Source organism: Notamacropus eugenii, chromosome 1, assembly GCF_028372415.1.
Source record: "Notamacropus eugenii isolate mMacEug1 chromosome 1, mMacEug1.pri_v2, whole genome shotgun sequence".
Lineage (NCBI taxonomy): Eukaryota > Metazoa > Chordata > Mammalia > Diprotodontia > Macropodidae > Notamacropus > Notamacropus eugenii.
Genome location: NC_092872.1, coordinates 578397011 through 578414769, shown reverse-complemented (window position 1 = coordinate 578414769; position 17759 = coordinate 578397011). Strand labels below are relative to the sequence as shown.

At 38.5% G+C, this 17759-nt stretch overlaps 1 long non-coding RNA gene across 1 annotated transcript; it reads right to left on the bottom strand.

The window, feature by feature from the left end:
- Positions 1-751: 751 nt before the first annotated feature.
- On the bottom strand, positions 752-17363 carry LOC140527766 (uncharacterized). Its single transcript, XR_011974917.1, has 3 exons — positions 17285-17363; positions 5958-6057; positions 752-923 (listed from the first exon to the last, which is right to left on the bottom strand). It is a non-coding gene; the product is annotated as an uncharacterized lncRNA (long non-coding RNA).
- Between the last annotated feature and the right edge of the window lie 396 nt (positions 17364-17759).

Genomic DNA, 17759 nt, shown 5'->3' with positions numbered 1-17759 from the left:
GGTAGGGAGTACAAACCCATCTCCTATCTGTATTCAGGCTCTCCAGACTCCCCACACTCCACATCCAATCCAGCCAACTACTTCAGATGATTTCTCATGTACCCTCTTACAACACCACATCTCTTACTTGTACCCTACTATCCCCTCTTGCTGTGGGGATAGCAATCAAATCAATATTACCAGTAATATTATCCTGAAATCTCTATTCAAAATAATGATTTCCCAAAGCAAAATTACTTTCTCTCCCTGATATATGTTGACTTCCTCTCTCAAAATGTGAACTTCTTATTCATGATGGAAAATGCTACCCACATCCAAAGAAATACGGAGTCTGAATGCAGATCAAAGCTTACTATTTGCTCTCTTTTTTGTTTTGTTTTGCTTTTTCTTTCTCACGATTCCTTTCATTCATTCTAATTCTTCTATACAACATGACTAATGTAAAAATATATTTAATAACAATGTATAAGTTGAGCCTAAAACAGATTGCACACTGTCTTGGGGAGGGGAGAAGATAGGGAGGTAGAGAAAATTTAAAACTTAGGGAAATGAATGTTGAAAACTAAAAATAAATTTATTTACTTTTAAAAATGTGAACTTCTTGAGAATAAGGTCTTGCCTCACTTTTATATTTGTATGTCTGGTGCCTAGAAAAAAGCTTGGGACATAGTGGGTGCTTAAGAAATACTTTTGATTCATTCATTCATTTAAAAACCCAATAACTAAACCATCCATTCTTTATTGACCAAAAGTGATTGCACAATTCCTTTTTATGTAGGTAGAAGGTACTGTATTAAAACTTCAGGATGAAAATACAGAGGTTCAGCTTGGTTTGCCTGATCTGGAACTCATATAAATGATTCTCAGCCCAAGAGGTCTTCAATTTCCAAGTCTAGTAGAAATCGGGAAGAATGTGGTGACATCTGACAAGAAGACAAAAAAAAAATCAAAATGAAACAAGTTAATTGAGAAAGAAAATCAGGGTAATATAGTGACTTAGTTGCTGCCTATCAAGCAAGAGACAAGAGATACAAAAAGCATTAGTACTCTGGCTAACATCATCACCAAACTCCATTGGCTGTGGACCCTCAACAAATGAAAGGAAGAACAGAATTATGAATTCCCTGGTTGCTGCTAGGGCATAACTGTGGACAGCTTTTTGCCCTATATGTTTACAGAATTTCTAAGTTACTGAAATAGCTATAGGGCTAGGCAGTTTTTGTAGCCGAAAACTGCCCTAGTTCAGATTTGTTTTCATTTTCCCCATGGGACTGTTCTTTAATGAAACCTAAATATATGGAAAGGTTCAGCTATTTTGGAGATCTCTGTGTGCAAAAGAATATCCTTTAAATTGGTTTTGAGGCAGAGAAAAGTAGATATTTTCACATTCACATAAATCAAAATGGCTGAATGTTTAAGAAAAAAAAGTCACTCTTGGGCAGAGACCAAGTATGGAAATTCTCAGCTGAAAGGCATAATTTATTGGATCATTTATAAGGACCATGATGAGAAAATGAAAATAGGCAGCTGTGATGGGTGTCTGTAACCTTAGCTACCACAAACACTACAATGTATTCTATTAATAAAAATGATTACAATAAAGCATGTAGAGGCAGTATGGTAGATGAGTTACAACCAACAGTTCACCACAGTTCATTAGTGCCATCATTTGCTGTATATTTCATGGTCCAGGGCACATACAATAGCAAGGAGAGACCATATTTATTTTCTATGAAATTAAGGTAAAAAAAATGCTACAGCAGCATATTCAAACTCCAGTAGATGCCACCGGTTGTAAAGTCTTCTTTGGCCATGCCTGAATGATGCCACGTAAGTCATGTAATTAGAAGTTGCCTGGTTCTTAGGCTGCTGTTTCACTTGTTACCCAAAGTTTTTCACTTAGAATCATAACTACTTGTTTTCCTTTCTATCCTATGTGATTTCTTCCTGATACCTGAAGAGAATCATATTAAAGACAACTCTTTTACATATATTCTAGTTTTAGGAAGATAATATTCATTGCTGCCTCCTTCAGTCAAAGAAACGGTAATCCTACATTGAACCATTAAGCTAGTGCGATACTCTAGGACATAATGGTACTCTAATGTACCACCACTCTTCTCAGGAAAAGATTTGACTTTTCTTGGACCAGAAAGGGAGAGAAACTCATCTGGGCTTAAAAAAATTCCAGAAAGGAGTACTCCCTCAGAGTCACTCAAACATGGAGTCTTGTCATAATAACGGCTTTTGTAATTATTTTGAAAACCTGTTAGGCTACATAAATTTGCATTAGCCCTACCCATTATTTCAATCAAATGATTGATGCCATTTAACTGATGGCTTCTGTCTTCATTGGCATTTGAGGTGGTATAGTGGATACAATATTGAACTCTGAATCAGGAAGACTCCATGAAGTTCAAAGACTGACTCAGTCACTTACTAGCTATTGGACTCTGGGAAAGTCATTTAAGTTTTCTCAGTCTCAGTTTTCTCATCAACAGAACAGTGATAATAATAGCACCTACTCATGAAGCTGTCATTAAGATCAAATGAAATAACATATACCTTTTGTTTTGCAAACCTTTAAGGCACCATCTAAATGTCAGAATCATTAGGAATCACTAGAATTTTGTAAAATCATTTTCTCCCGAGAAAATTATTAATGCTTTAAATACCTTTCAAATAGACTAGAATTCCCAGTAAGGAACCCGCATGCAAAAAAACAAAAAAACAAAAAAACTGAAAATGAAGAACTAAAATGTCGAAGCAATCACAGTTTGCTAATTTTCTATTGATTAAAAGATGCTTCCTATTACATATACAAACCTCTTACAGTGAAACACCTCCATATCCAGAATTGTTGCATGTCAATATCTATTCTAAGAGCATGAACCTGTTTGCATTGTCCCAAGAATACTGGCTTCATTCAGTTTCAAAATCTGAAGGCAACTATCAGATTAATATTGCGAGCCAATGTAATGTAATATGTAGTCATAACCAAGAAGGTTGATTTCTAGATCGAATACTAAAAAGTTATTTGGTCCTAAGAAATTTATTTAAGCTCCCTCTGCTTTAGTTTTCTCACTTTAATAATACTTGTATTAAATATCTCTCAGCATTATTTATGAGGAAAATATTTTGCAAGCCTTAAACTGCTATATAAATATGAAATATTTTTATGATCAGCTACCAGCCTGATCCATTCCTGAACTGGGGCAAAAAGACCCTTAATCTGCTACAACCTGTTAATCAAAAGCAAGATGTAGATATTTAGTCATACTGGCTTTTAGACAGAGGTCTGTCAGTCTGTAGATAGTAAATATCCTACCTTCTTGGGGATGAGGAATGGCTTACTTTGGGCAAATATTTACTTGGCAAAAATCTGCCAAGTTCAAGAGATCAATCATTTTACTTTGTCAGATATTACACAGAACCTTGGAACCAAAACCCCAGATAAGCTAAATCCCATATCAGTATTAACTGGCTACCATCTTGAAGATTTATTCTCAGATCAAAGAAAAGGGAAAAGGAGCCATATGTACAAAAAATATTTATAGTAACTCTATTTTTGTGGTGGCTAAGAATTAGAAAATGAGGGGATACCCATTGATTGGGGAAAGGCTAAACAAACTGTGGCATATGAATGCATATGATGCAATACTATTATGTTGTAAGAAATGATGAAAGTAATGGTTTCAAAAAAACCTGGGAAGACATATATGAAATGATGCAAAGTGAAGTGAGTAGAACTAGGAGAAAAATATAAACAGTAACAACATTGTAAGGATAATCAACTGTGAAAGACTTAGTAAATCTTATCCATGCAACACAACTCCAAAGAACTCATGATTTAAATTGCTATCCATCTCCAGATAGAGAACTGATGGACTCAGAGTGAAGACTGAGGCATATTCTTTTCCTTTATTTTTATGGCTTTTTTCACCCAAACATGGCTAATGCAGAAATGGTTTATATGGCTGTATAAGTATATATGTATGTTTAGTATTTCTTGTCTTCTCAGTAGGTGGAGGAGATGACAGAGGAAGGGAGAAAATGTGGAACTGAAAATTAAAACATAATAAAATAAAATAATTATTCTCAGGCTGGAAGGGTCTTCTCCCCTCATAGGAGACTTGGGAAATTTTAAGCTGGCCTTTGGGATAGTATAACCTTTTTTTCTCCCCCTATATTTCCAAGGAAAGTGGTGAGGTAAGAAGGAGAGAAAAAGAAGGGGGAAGGGAGCAAAGAATTCAGCCCCTGGGAGTTGTGCTTGACATCACGGGGCATTCCTCACCTTCTTTGTGAACGTCATCGTGCCCAATAAAACACAGGATACTTTGAGTCTTAATTGATCACATGATCATGTACTACCCCCAAACCATTCACTACGTTCAAAACCTCTGCTGTTTTCAATTGCCTAAAAATGCTTCTCCCAAAGAACACCTTTTCACTTTGCTTCAATCCCATTACTCTCCTCCATAAACACAGCCACATCATTTGTAGTGCTTTACATGTTGTCATCTCTTTTAGGAGTCTCCCATCCATGCCATGAGCTCTTTCAGCAGATTTTCCCAAAGCACTTATACAAATACTGTTTAAGGTTGTTTTTTTCCACGTGTGTAAATATTAGAGATGGTAATGTTCCTTTGGAGAAATCTGAAACAGTTTAACTTTGTAGCCTTAACATTTCCAAAAGTAACCGAAATCGTTTGACTGCTGAAGCTCATTCCAAACGCTGTCTCTTTAAGGCAAGTAGAAGAAAGGAATAAGGGGTTGTCAGATTCTCAGTTTCCCTCAACTCATCAATCAAACTATAGTTTGGTGGTGGTGGGGGAGTGGGAATCAGGTGGGAGAAGACTGGGTAAGTTATAAGGAAACAAACATATATAGCTGCAGATTCCTTATAGAAGAAGTAGCTGGAAACTCAGGGTCTGGAAAAGAAGACTTAAGTGGAGTTAAGCATATGAAGACAAAAATTAGAAATCAATATGACAAATGAAATCCTTGGAGTCTTTGGGGCCTTTCAAGAAGAAACTGTAAAGTCAACATTAGGTTACAAGTTGGTTGGTTGTTGTCCTTCGTCTTCGAAGAGGACCAAAATGAGATCACCATGATAAAGTGAAACTTCAGTGTGTCTGACTGTGGCTGATCAGACCAATATGAGCTCAGAATGCTCTACCACAGGTTGGGCACAGATAATCCGGGTGAATATTTGGGGTGCATATCCCAGGTTTGCGCATCCTATGTTTACTATGTACTGTCTCAATTTTGCTTTGCCCAAAGAGCACAGCACTTTTTCTGATGTGGGCACACCATATACAAGTACTACATGATGGAAATATTAACATTTAATCAGCCCCTTACTAGTTCTATCAATGAATCAATCAATAAACATTTATTAAGTTCCTACTATTTGCCAGGCACTGTGCAAAGTGCTGGAGATACAAAAGGAGGAAAAAGACAGTTCCTACCTTCAAGAAGTTTACAATCTAGTAGGAGGCAGCAGGCAAACAAATATGTACAAGCAAGCTATTTACAGGGTAAAGAGGAAGCAATTAATGGAGTGAAGGAACTAGAATAAAAAGGGGTTGGGGAAGGCTACCAGTAAAAGATAAGATCTTAGATGATACTAAAAGGAAGTCTGGAGATCTGTAGATAGAACTGAGGAGAGAGAGCTTTCCAGGCTTGGGGAACAGCCAGAGAAAACACCTGGAGCTAGAAGATGGAATATCTTTTTGTGGAATTACTAGGGAGGCAACATGACAAGACTGACAAGTTCCTGTGTGAAAGTAAGATGTAAGAAGGCTGGAAAGGTAGGAAAGGAAGGGACTGGGTTATGAAGGATTTTGAATACCAAACAGAATTCTGTGAATCTATTATTAAATAAATTCCTTAACTTAAGATAGGTATAGACAACTTGGAGATGATTTAAAAAGAATCACAAAACAAAATCATACCTTGATACCGTGAAGGATCTCCAATTTTAGTAGTCTCTTGACTCTACTCTTTGTACTCATGTCCTGTGTATTTCTCATCCATGTTTTCCCAACAAGTCTCCTTAGAAGATAATAAGAGCAATAGCAACACATACTAGCATTTATATAGCAAGTTAAAGTTTTCAAAGCACTTCCACATTTTGTTTGAGTCTCACAACCACTCTTGGAGGTAAGAGCTATTATCATTCCCGTTTTACAGATGAGGCTAACAGAGATGAAGTGACTTGCCCAAAATCACACAACTTGTAAATGTGGGCAGGATTTGAATTTAGGACTTGCCTGATTCCAGATCCAGTACTCTATCTACTGCACCATCTACCTACCTCTAAGATCCATCAATCAACAATTTCCTAAGACCCCCTGGGTACCTGGGACTCTGAAATATGCTGGTGATCTATTAAAAAAACAGACACACTGCCTGTCCTGTCTTACATTGTATTACACAAATTCCTAGAAGCCCCTCTTTTGTTATTTTTAATAGCTTAGGGGTCCCAACGTACCTGTCTGTTATTTCTTCTCAGTGCATGACCGATCATTTTGTGGTTACGTACACTCATGTAAATGCATGCATTTAAGTATGTATCACATGTACATATACATGCATATGAGTATATAGGCATCTTTGATCATATCATCTACGATAGTTCTCGTATACCCATTGTTGTGGTTGTATGTTGCAGCAATCCACCTATATTTTGAATAGGCTGGAATTGGTCCTAAGTGTTGCTAAATACCCGGAGATGTTTGCAGCATCTGTACATACCAGGGCCATATTTTGTATTTCTTTGTGGATACCTACAGCTTCTCTATGGAACTTCAAAAACACTATGGTATTACCCAAACAGAAGTAATGCTTACTCAGTTCTCCGAGGGTGAGCTGCATCATAGGCTGTAGAAGTTTATGACATATACTTTCTTTTATTGTAGCGTGTATGTTTTTTAAATAATTTGGACTGATCATTTAATGTGCTTAAGGAGTTCTGTGTGTAGAAACAGTTGTAGGTTGCCAGTAATTTATATTCTTGGATTCAGGAAAAATGAAAAAAAAAATAAAGTGGTTTGCCTATGGTCATAAAGATAATATGTGTCAGAGGCAGGATTCAAACTCAATACTTTTTTGACTCTAAGGCTAATCTGTTATTCAATGTCATCTTGCTGCAAACAATCTTCACAAAATGACTGAAATCACTAGGCATTCACTTTTAGCACAGTAGAGAACTCTATACCTTCACCCCTCACTAGCACTGGAACTTGGGATCACATGAATCTCTGTCAAAAGAATCTCTGAAAGGTTAAGAGGGCAGGGTTTAAATTCTCCAAAGCACAGATTGTCCATGTCTGCAACCCTTCATCCATTTCCTGATTCCAACACAGTGGAATTCAACTTCTGCCAAACCAGTTTGAATTGTTCTCCTGAACAGCACCTAGCTTCCATGTGACCTTCTTATCCAGCATTGTAAAATGTATCTCCAACTTGGGGTTGGCGTGTGTCTGTGTGGACCTCTGCAGGATATCTTCAGGCTTGGAAAGATACCAGTATATGTTTTTAGCCCTGGAATTGGCATTTGTGGAGAGGGGAACTGCATGTCCTGGTGGAAAAAGTTCTTGAAGACTAGTCTCTTAGACAGAAGAGGTAGATTTCTTGGGCAATGTAATGCTGGAATTTTGTTTTCTAGGTGTAGGAAATGATTTCCTGAATAGCACTAGCCTTAGGACTCGTTCACTGCCATCCCTCAAACTTCTTAGTCCTAGAATCCAGTCTATCAGAGGTTTTCCAGGCAGCACTAATTTTTTGGAGAAGATCTTGAAGAAGGTGCATTTGGTGCATGAAACTGGAGATATCACAAAAGAGTCATGAAAAAGACCTGGCACTTTCCCTCTATCATTACTATCAACAATATGAACATTGCAGCTCAAATGGGAAGGGGTTTTGATTCTCTAGCAATCTCAGTTTAATTTTTTTCCAGGGGAATCCAAACCACGGGACACTCATCAGAATGTTTAGGGGGTTGCCCCAGTAGCAACCCCAAGTTTGCTTCCTTCCTAAAGAAGTCCAAACCACAAGGTGGTGGTATGAGGCTAGAGGACTTTAAAATCCTAGGGAAAGGAGAGACTCACCAAAGAACAGCAACAGAGAATCAAGATGTACCTTTTGATTATATTTTTAAAGCAGAATAAAGACAAACACACCCAATATGAATTTTTGCTACCATTATTGTTTGTGTGGGATCAGAGGGACCATTTACATTTATCTTCGGACACCTTCACACAAGCTATATTTAAATTACATTTTGAAATTTCCCAGAGACAATTTTGAGTGGGAGCAATATAAGCCAAAGAGAAAGTGATTTTTAAAAATCATGTAATTCCCTTGATTGAACCCATTTCTTATACCTCATTACTTAGGCCACATTGCTGGGCCACAAGTTATAGCTGTTTACTCTTGCCTCATATATTCTATATGTGGATTCTTTCATGTTTACTGTAAAACAATACCTATGAGGAAAGGTTAAAGAAATGAAGATTATTAGCTTAACAGTACTCTTGGGATATGAATTTAAGAAGTGATATATTATAAATGAATATCCATTCCTGTTCTCTATGTGGGACCAAATAACATCAGGTCTGCTAATAAATATAGTGGTAGGATTTGTATAGATAAAAATGAAAGGAAACTTAGAAGTAAAGGAAAAAGGGAGGAAATAAGCATTTATTAAGATCCTGCTATGTGCCAAGCACTGTGCTTTCTAACTTCTCTTCCCATATACGAAAACTTACACTGCTTCCTGGACTAGCCTAAATGCTTCATGAATTAGGCTAAGCTGGAAATGGAGATGAGAGCCTTACACACAATAGTCACTTGCTAATATTTGCTTAAGCCTAAGACATTTACCTAAATATAAAGAGAATGAAGCAAGGGCAAGAGGAAGGAAAGAAGAGGATAAAGCAGGAAAAAAAGAAAGGAAAGAGGATTCAAGAAGAGGTAAATCAAGAGAAAGGAATGAAATGAAACAAAGTAGAAAGGGGGATTTGGGGGAATAGCTTTTATTTTGAAATAGAAAGAAATTGAATTTTAACAATGAACTGGTGCCTTGACCTTCTGTATTTCAACCAACCAATCAATCAGTCAATCACATAACATATGCACATTTATCAATTATTTAGAATATGACAAGGGCTGTGGTAGAGGCTAAAAATGTAAAGACAAAGGCAAAATAGTCCCTACCCTCATAGAACTTGCATTCTGACTTCTAAAGGGGGAGAAAATAAACACACACATACTGTTAGCTGGGTGATACAATGCATTGAGTGTTGAACTTGGACTCAGGAAGAACTAAGTTCATTTCCTGTTTCAGACACTAGTTATGTGACATTGGGTGAGAAGTTTAACCTTTCTCAGCCTCAGTTTCCTCATTTGTTAAATGGAGGTAAAGATCATATCTAATTTGCATAATTATGAGGATTACATGAGATAGCATTTATACAGTACTTTGTAAACCTTAAAATGAGTATGACACCACCCTGCAAACCCAGTTGATTGGAATGATGGTAGCACCTTCAAATAGGGAAGTTCAGAATAAGGATGTCTTTAAGGAAATAATTTATGTTTTGGACTTGTTGAGCCTGAGATACCTACAGGACTTCTAGTTCAAAAAGTTGGTCATATGAGATTGGGGCACAAAGGAGAGACTAAGACTAGGTCTGGGAGTCATCATCATATATATGATGATTATTTTCAAAACATGTACAAATCAGATATGAGAAGATCTTGGGATGGCAATCAAAGCCGAGGGGAGAAGGAAAGGCTTCATATTGAAGGCTGCATTTGAGGTGTCTTAAAAATGATAAGGAATTTCAAGTGATATAGATGGAGAGTATTCTAGGGAGAGAGGACAAGCAGAGAGCATAAAGGCACAGAGATGGGAGATGGAATGTTCCATGTGAGCCATAGCAAAGCTGCATGGCAGGATCCATAGATCACTATCTCTTGTAATTAGGTTAGAATAGTAGAAAGAGGCCAGGTTTAACAGTTTTAAATGCCATACAGAAGTTTGTATTTCATCCTAGAGGTTAAAGGGTTTATTGAGTAGGGATGTGATATGACTAGGTACACAGGCTTTAGGAAAATCATTTTGGCAGTTATGTCAAAAGACAGTAAGACTGAGGACAGACTGAAGTAGAGAGAGACTTGAGGCAGGGGAGAACAAATAGAAGGTGATTTCAAAGGTCTAGACAAGAGGTGTTGGGCTAAGATCATAGAACAATGAATACTTGGCCAAATGGGGATTATGCAAGAGACATGTAGTGAACAGATATAAATCACAAGATTTAGCAATTAATTAGCTACGTAGGATAAGTTAGAATGAAGATTTGAGTATGACATAAACATTACAAACCCAGATGACTGGAATGACTGTAGTGCCCAAAAACTGGGAAGTTCCAAATAGGGGTGTGTTTAAGGAAATGAGTTTTGTTTTGGGCATGTTGAACCAACATGCCTACAAGACCTCTAGTTTAAAGAGGCCAATAGTCAGGTTCAGGGGTAGGGAACCTGGTCAAATTGGTCATATGGGATTGGGGCATAAGAGAAAGGCTACGACTAGATCTGGGAGTCATATTCATATGTCATTGAATCCGTAGGTATTGATGACATCATTAAGTGATGAAGTGTAGAAGAAATCCAGGCTCAGAACATTACCTGGAGGTAAACCGAAAGGCCTTGATATACTAGAATCTCCTTCCCAGGATATACTACACAGATGATATCGACTGGTTCTTATCCCCTTTGGTAGCAGGTACTTACTTGACTCCTATCAAGTCCTTGAAGGCATTATGACAGCTACCAACTAAACAGTGGAGAACTTAGAATACACTTTTGTATATATTTAACTCCCTCCCTGACATTCACACAACAGGTTTCTCACTCACCTTCCCTGGCCCTGAGCCACACTGATAAACCCATAGAACTAAGATAGTCTATGGAGGGAAAGCAATGTAAGTATGGTTTTTCTCAGATCCCATTCTATGACCCCTGTTTCCCCATAAGTCTCACAGCAAGGAACAGGAAAAAAAAAAAAACCAAATAAATACAAGAAAAATTCAAATCTAGGACAAGGACTAGTTTCAGTTGATGTGTTGGCAATCTACGTAATTACATTACTCAGCTGCCAGACCTACTGCTTCCTAACGAGTTTAGGTTAAAAGATTTTGGGGGCTGTCCATAAGAGGTGGACTCCCTGGGACCTCCTTTACTATTATACAAAGGCATAAAAACCCAAAGCTTTAGCAAGGACCTTCATTCACATGGTAATACTCTCAACAATAACATTTGCCCCTCCTTCTTACTTTGATTACCTCTTTTAGGGAAGTGGCCAATGAGTAGTCAGTAAAGAGAATCCCAGCCTAGGGTGATGGGACTGGCAGCCCTTTCAAAGTAGGGCAGAGGATCCTGGAGGTTGTCTAACAAGAAAATCACCCCCTTCCACTTTCCTCTCCCTACTCCCACCAAAAAAATGCACATCCTGTTCTACTGAAAATGAACACCTGCTTCTACCTCTAACTCCCGCTGGATCTGGCATCCTGCAGACTTTTCATTCTTTCCCCTTGACCCACCATGGCCATTGAGTCAGTCACTGGAAATGTCACTTCTGATCAAGCAGAGAATGGGTAACTGCCATGTACTTCGAAGTAACCACACCTAGGGAAAATTGTGAGGGAAAGCACAGACAATTCTCCATCTACCCAAGGGCTTCCCTTCTGACTAACATGGCAATCACTGATTTTGAGGGGGGAGATATCACTGAATTATAAAATTTTAGGGCTGGAGATCATGAGTTCATAGATCATTAGAGTTGGAAGGGACCTAGAGACCATATGGTCCAACTCCCTCATTTTTTGCAGATGAGGTTTGTTTTGCTCAGATGGGTTAAGTGATTTAAACCCTAGGTCCCACAGCTACTCAGTGACAGAGCTGGGGCAGGGAATTCAACAGTCTCTTTGTGCTACAGTATGTTGGATTTCTTATCCAGCTCATCAGCAATTAACTTCAAGTATACTGTAAGCAGTGGAGAAATTAAATTAAAAAATAGAATAGAAAATTTTAAATGCTCTGTTGTAAAAGAACTCCTTTATTAATGATGGAAGGTGTGATTCACTTGTATATTCAAAGGTAATTCCCCTTCCGCCTTTCCTAATAGTTTTTCTGCACTGGGTGGAGGTGTATATACTTCCATTTCAAAAGAATAAAAACTCCAAATGCTGTGATCTTACCAGTTATGGATTTAGAAATGATAGTGATCTTAGAAGTCATGCAGTTTAGATCCCCTATTTTACAGATGAGGAAACAGAAGCCAAGAGTGACAAGTAACTTGCTCAAAGCTACACAGCTAACAGATGATTTGGACTCGAGTCTTCTGATTCCAGCTCAGTAGCTAAGTGTCACAGTGGTTCGTGTGGGACCTTCAGTCAGGAAGACTTGAGTTCAGATCCATGATACTTACTAGTTGTGTGAACTTGGGCAAGTCACTTAACCATGTTTGCCTCAGTTTCTTTGTCTGTAAAATAAGCTAGAAAAGAAAATGGCAAACCACTCCAGTATCTTTACCAAGAAAACCCCCAAAGAGGTCATTAAGAGTCAGACATGACTAAAAACAGCCAAACAACTGACTCCAAATCCAGTCTTCTTTTTGCTATACCTCAGTATATTAACTATCCTATACTGAGAAGGAAATTGAGGCTAAGAGAGGTTAAATGATTTGCATGAGGTCAGACAGCTAGTTTGTAAAAGGTAATCTTTCAGTCCAAAGTATTTTTCCCATTTGTGCCTTGTCAGGCTTTGTTACTTAACATCCTCTCATAGAGTTTTGTTGTCGAATCACTTTCCATCCCTTGTGACCCTATTCATTGCTAGATACAGAAATGAGTTCTCTGCGTGGTAAGGCATATCCCTTCATTCTGCATCTCCTCCTCTTCCTCCTGCTCCTGAATCTACTACAGAACCTATTTTCCAGATACAACGGCTCATGGCAAAGGGATGCATTCCTTGGACAGCTGTGTGGTCATCACAGCGCCACCTGGTGGAACATTGATGTCAACAGAGAAGAAAAAACAAGGCAACAGTTCTGGTAGTCAGAGGCACTTAACTTCATCTTTAACATTAGAAAAATACTTCTATCTGGATACTTGGATTTGGGATAGCCATTTTATTTTGGTCTGTACCTGTGATTTCATAGGGAATAGAAGTGATGCAGAAGATGCTCTGATGCTGCTGATGTAAACCAGTTACTCCTCTATAACTAAATGGTTTTAGAGAATTTCCTGGGGTTACTCAATGTTTAGGTAATAGCTAAAAATAATGATAACATAATAGCCATTATATATCAGTAAAGTTTACAAAATGATTCATATTCTTTATCTCATTTGATCCTTACAACAATCCAGGGAAGTAATAGTATTATCCCCATTTCAAGTGAGAAAACTGAATTTTTGACAGGTTGTGACTTAACCCAGAGTCACTTAATAAAAGTGCCTAAGTCAGAATTTGAACTCAGGTCTTTTGGAGTTCAGCAGTCTTCTGACCTTGGCTAGCCTTCTATTCATTTATTGCTGTCTGTGGTATCTAATGAGTAAAAAGAATAAGGGATTTCCTCCAAGGGAGAAGTTTTCCCCTATGCCTGTTTTCCTGGTGCTTCCCCAACCTGAAAGTGATCCCATTGCCCTCTCACAGCTTCTAGCAGTCAAGGAGGGAAGTGGAGAGGGTGAGTGTAGAGAAAGGCATGGTTATTGCTCTTATCCAGAAACTAAGCATAAAATAATCACCACCTTAATAATAATAATAATAATAATAATAATAATAATAATAATAATAATAATACCTTCCAAGCTTAGGCCTTCACCATCCTTTAAAGACCTTTTCACTTGTTTAGCATCCCCTCAAGTTCTCTCCCTTATATCTCCTCTTCTTTTCATAGCCAAACTCCCCAAAACTGTCATCTATATTCCTTGTCCATGCTTGCTCACTCACTTCTTTTCTTAATTCCTAGCAGTTAGGCAGCTGATACCACCACTCAACTGGAATTATTCTGTCCCAAGTTACCAAAGATCTTGGCTAAATCTGATCGGTTCAATATCCATCTATCTGCAGATGACTCCCAAATTTAAATAGCTACGTCTCATATTTCTCCTGAGTTCTAGTTCTAAATTGCTAACAGGCAATGCTATTGAACATTTCTACCTGGATGTCCCATAAGGATCTCAAACTCACTGTGTTAAAAAGAGAAATCAATTCACAGATTGCCTCAAAAGTCTTAGTGTCATTACGATAGTTATGTTTGCTGCCAAAAAAAACCCTGTTCCCCTAAATATTGCTAATTCTGCCATGCTTCTAGGCACGGTAGTATACAACCCTGGGGCCTTTCAACCACTCCTTTGATTTTTTAATCAGTTTTTCAGTCTAATGTTGAACCAGCTCTGCCTCTATAACCTTTTTCACATGTGTTCTTCACTCTACTCATTGTCATAATTTAATTCAGCCTCAACACTCTTCACCTTGGTGACTTACAATATTTTTCTTATTTGTCATTCTGGTCTCAGTCTTTTTATACTCTGTTCTGTCTTCCACCCAGCTACCAAAATAAGCCACCTAAAGTGCAGATTTAACTATGTCATTCTCTTATTGAAGAATTTTCAGACACTTTTTATTTTCTCTGGGAAGGGAAGGGGAAGACAAAAAAAAGTCCTTTATAAAGCATTTGTTATATGTCAAACACTGTGCTAGGTAATTTATAAATATTATCTCATATGATCCTCACAATGATCCTGTGAGGTAGGTGCTATTATTATATTTATTTTACAGTTGAGGAAACTGAGGCAGACAGAGGTTAAAGAGCTATTAAGTGTCTAAAGCAAGATTTTTAATTCAGGTCTGCTGCTTGACTTCAGGCTAGAGCTGTATTCACTGTGCCATCTACCTGCCCCTAGGATAAAATAAGACAGTTTGGCATTTATCATCCATAACACTCTACCTCTAGTCTATCATTACAGACTAATTTCCTATCAATACCCTTGACACTCTCTGTGTTTTAGTCACAGAGATCTACTTGCTAGGCAACTAAGGTGGTTTGGTAGATAGAGCCTGGAGCCAGGAAGACCTGAGTTCAAATTTAGTTTCAGACCCTTACTAGCAGTGTGAATCTGGGCAAGTCTCAGTTTCCTTAGCTGTTAAAAAGGAATAGCAATAGCACCTATCTTGTGGGGGCTTTATGAAGATCAATACATAGTTATCTCAAATGAGATAGTATTGATAAAACACTTAGCATGATGCCAAGAGTATAGCGAATGCTTTGGAGATACTTATTTTCTTCCTTTCCCCCTTCCCCAGTCTTGTTCTTCCTTTTCTGTTCCATTGTGCAAACTCTCTCTCATGACTCGTATGCATTCTCTTCTTCTCCTGCACCTAGAATTCTTAGAAATAGAATAAGATGCCACCTCTTATGAGAAGTCTCTCCTGGTCCTTGGAGTTGTCAGTGCTCTCTCCCATTTCAATTGTCTTGCATTTGCTTACCCATTTAAATGTTTCTATTTCAGTGTCTGTTTTAGTAGCATATGAGGTCAGAGATTTATTTTGTTTTATCTTTGGATTCTCATTCCAGCATAGCATCTTTTATTTCCCCCTCAAAAGAGTAAGATGTCTCAGAGTACAGGAAATTTCAAGTCTTTGTTGAATTAAATTGTTTGGTAATTTAGAGCTGAATGGATGCAGTCATATATAGAGCACTGGCCTTAGAGCAAGGGTGGGGAATCTGTGGCCCTCTAGGTCCTCAAGTATGGCTCTTTGACTGAATTCAAACTTTACAGAACAAATTTGGATTCAGTGAAATGGCTATACTTGAGGACCTAGAGGGTCGCATGTGACCTCAAGACTGTAGGTTCCCCATCCCTGCCTTAGAGTCTCAAAGGCCTGGGCACAATGACCACTTCTACTACTTAACAAGCTATGTGACTATGAGCAAGTCATTCAGATCCTCTGGTCCTCAGTTTCCCTTTGTGGGAAATGATGACCTTTATTGTTCCTTCCATATCTAACATTCTGTGAGTTGATGGACAACTTTCCTATCCCTCCTTATTTCCTTTGAGTCTTACAACAACCGTATGATATTGATAGATCAGGCAGATCTTGTTATCCTCATTTCAAAAACTGAAGAAAATATGACTCAGAAAAGTTACAGCTTGCCCCAAAACACAAGACTAGTAGGTGGTGGGGCCCAGACCAGAAGACAGGTAGTGCAAGTCCCAGTTAATTAGTGCCCCTTCCCCCTTCTAACAAAGTGATTCTCATTTTGGCAATCATCTGTTAGGCAAAAAGAGCCTTTTCTCATCATCAGAATTTCTGGTTCTCACGTCCCTGTAATTCCTAAAGGCAATGTGGCACAATGAGAACACATCACTTGACGGTCTAATCCTAGCCATATAAGGTATATATTTAGTACTGGAAAATTCATTTAACTTTTCTTGACCTCAGTTTTTCACATGACAAATGGGAATAAAAGGAACTAGAGCTATAGAATTTGAGGCTAGGAGGGGCTTTAGAGATCCTCTGATTTACCCCAAACCTCCTTAGGAGAAGAAAAGAAAATGAGGTCCAGAGAGGTTAACAGATATACCCATGCCCATGAAACCAGTTAGCAGCAGACTGAATTGTGTGTCAGGTCTTCTGACCCTCATCCAAATGCACTAACTTATTGGATTAATATGAGAATCTAAAGAGAAACTATATATGAAAGCACTTTGAAACATTAAAGGCACTTAGAAAATGTCTAACATTAATATTCCATTTAAGTTGTGCTCCAAGGGTCTCGCCCTGGGCACAAGCAAGGTACATCTGGGTGCCATCTCAGAACTGTGATTGTTGAATATTCAGCCTCCTTTGAAACCTGCTCCACCAATCCTAGACCTGGTCCCAGCCAGTCTCCCTTTTTATGCCAGCTTACTATATGACAGTCTCACTACGCCAGCAGTCAGCTGTATTTGGGCCCCAGGACACTGGACATCATCCTGTCTGGCAGGCTATACTCAGCCACTAATCCCCTGCCCTTTGGGACAGAGAAACAGCAGAAACACCCCCTGCTTCCTCCTTCCTCCCCCCACACTCAGTACACATATAACCTGGCTAGCTCCCTCACAGGACAGGAGCTTCTTGGAGGCAGGTGGAAACAAGTGGAGAGTGAAGGAACAGAAATAGAAAAGCAAGATTGAGAAACGAGGCAGAGATAGAGATCTGGTGGGATTACCTGAGATGTGGATTGTCACTTAGGAGCTGTGGTCAAATACTAGAATCCAAGGTAGTGTCAAAACAACACTGAAGCCAACGCTGAAGTCTTTACTTTGAGTAAATAAGACAGGAAGTAAACAATGTAAAACAACTCTATTGGAGGGTGGGAGGAGGACATAGGGAAAGGGCAAGCTGAACCTGTGATTTGGTCAGTCTGATAACTCCCTCCACCAACTCTGATTGCCAGTTGCTTGATAATTTATGGTGCTAGAGAGCTGCCTAGAGACCCTGAGGTGATGTGATTTGCCTGCGTGTCAGGGATAGGACTTGAACCCAAGCCATCCTGACGGTGATACTGACTTTCCATGCATTCATTATGTTACACTGCCTCTCACTGAAGCAACATATGAAGTACAAATGCAAAAGCAAATCTAAGGAGTGAGTAAGGTAACCATGGGTGGAATGAGAACATTACAAAATCCAAGGGTTTCCAA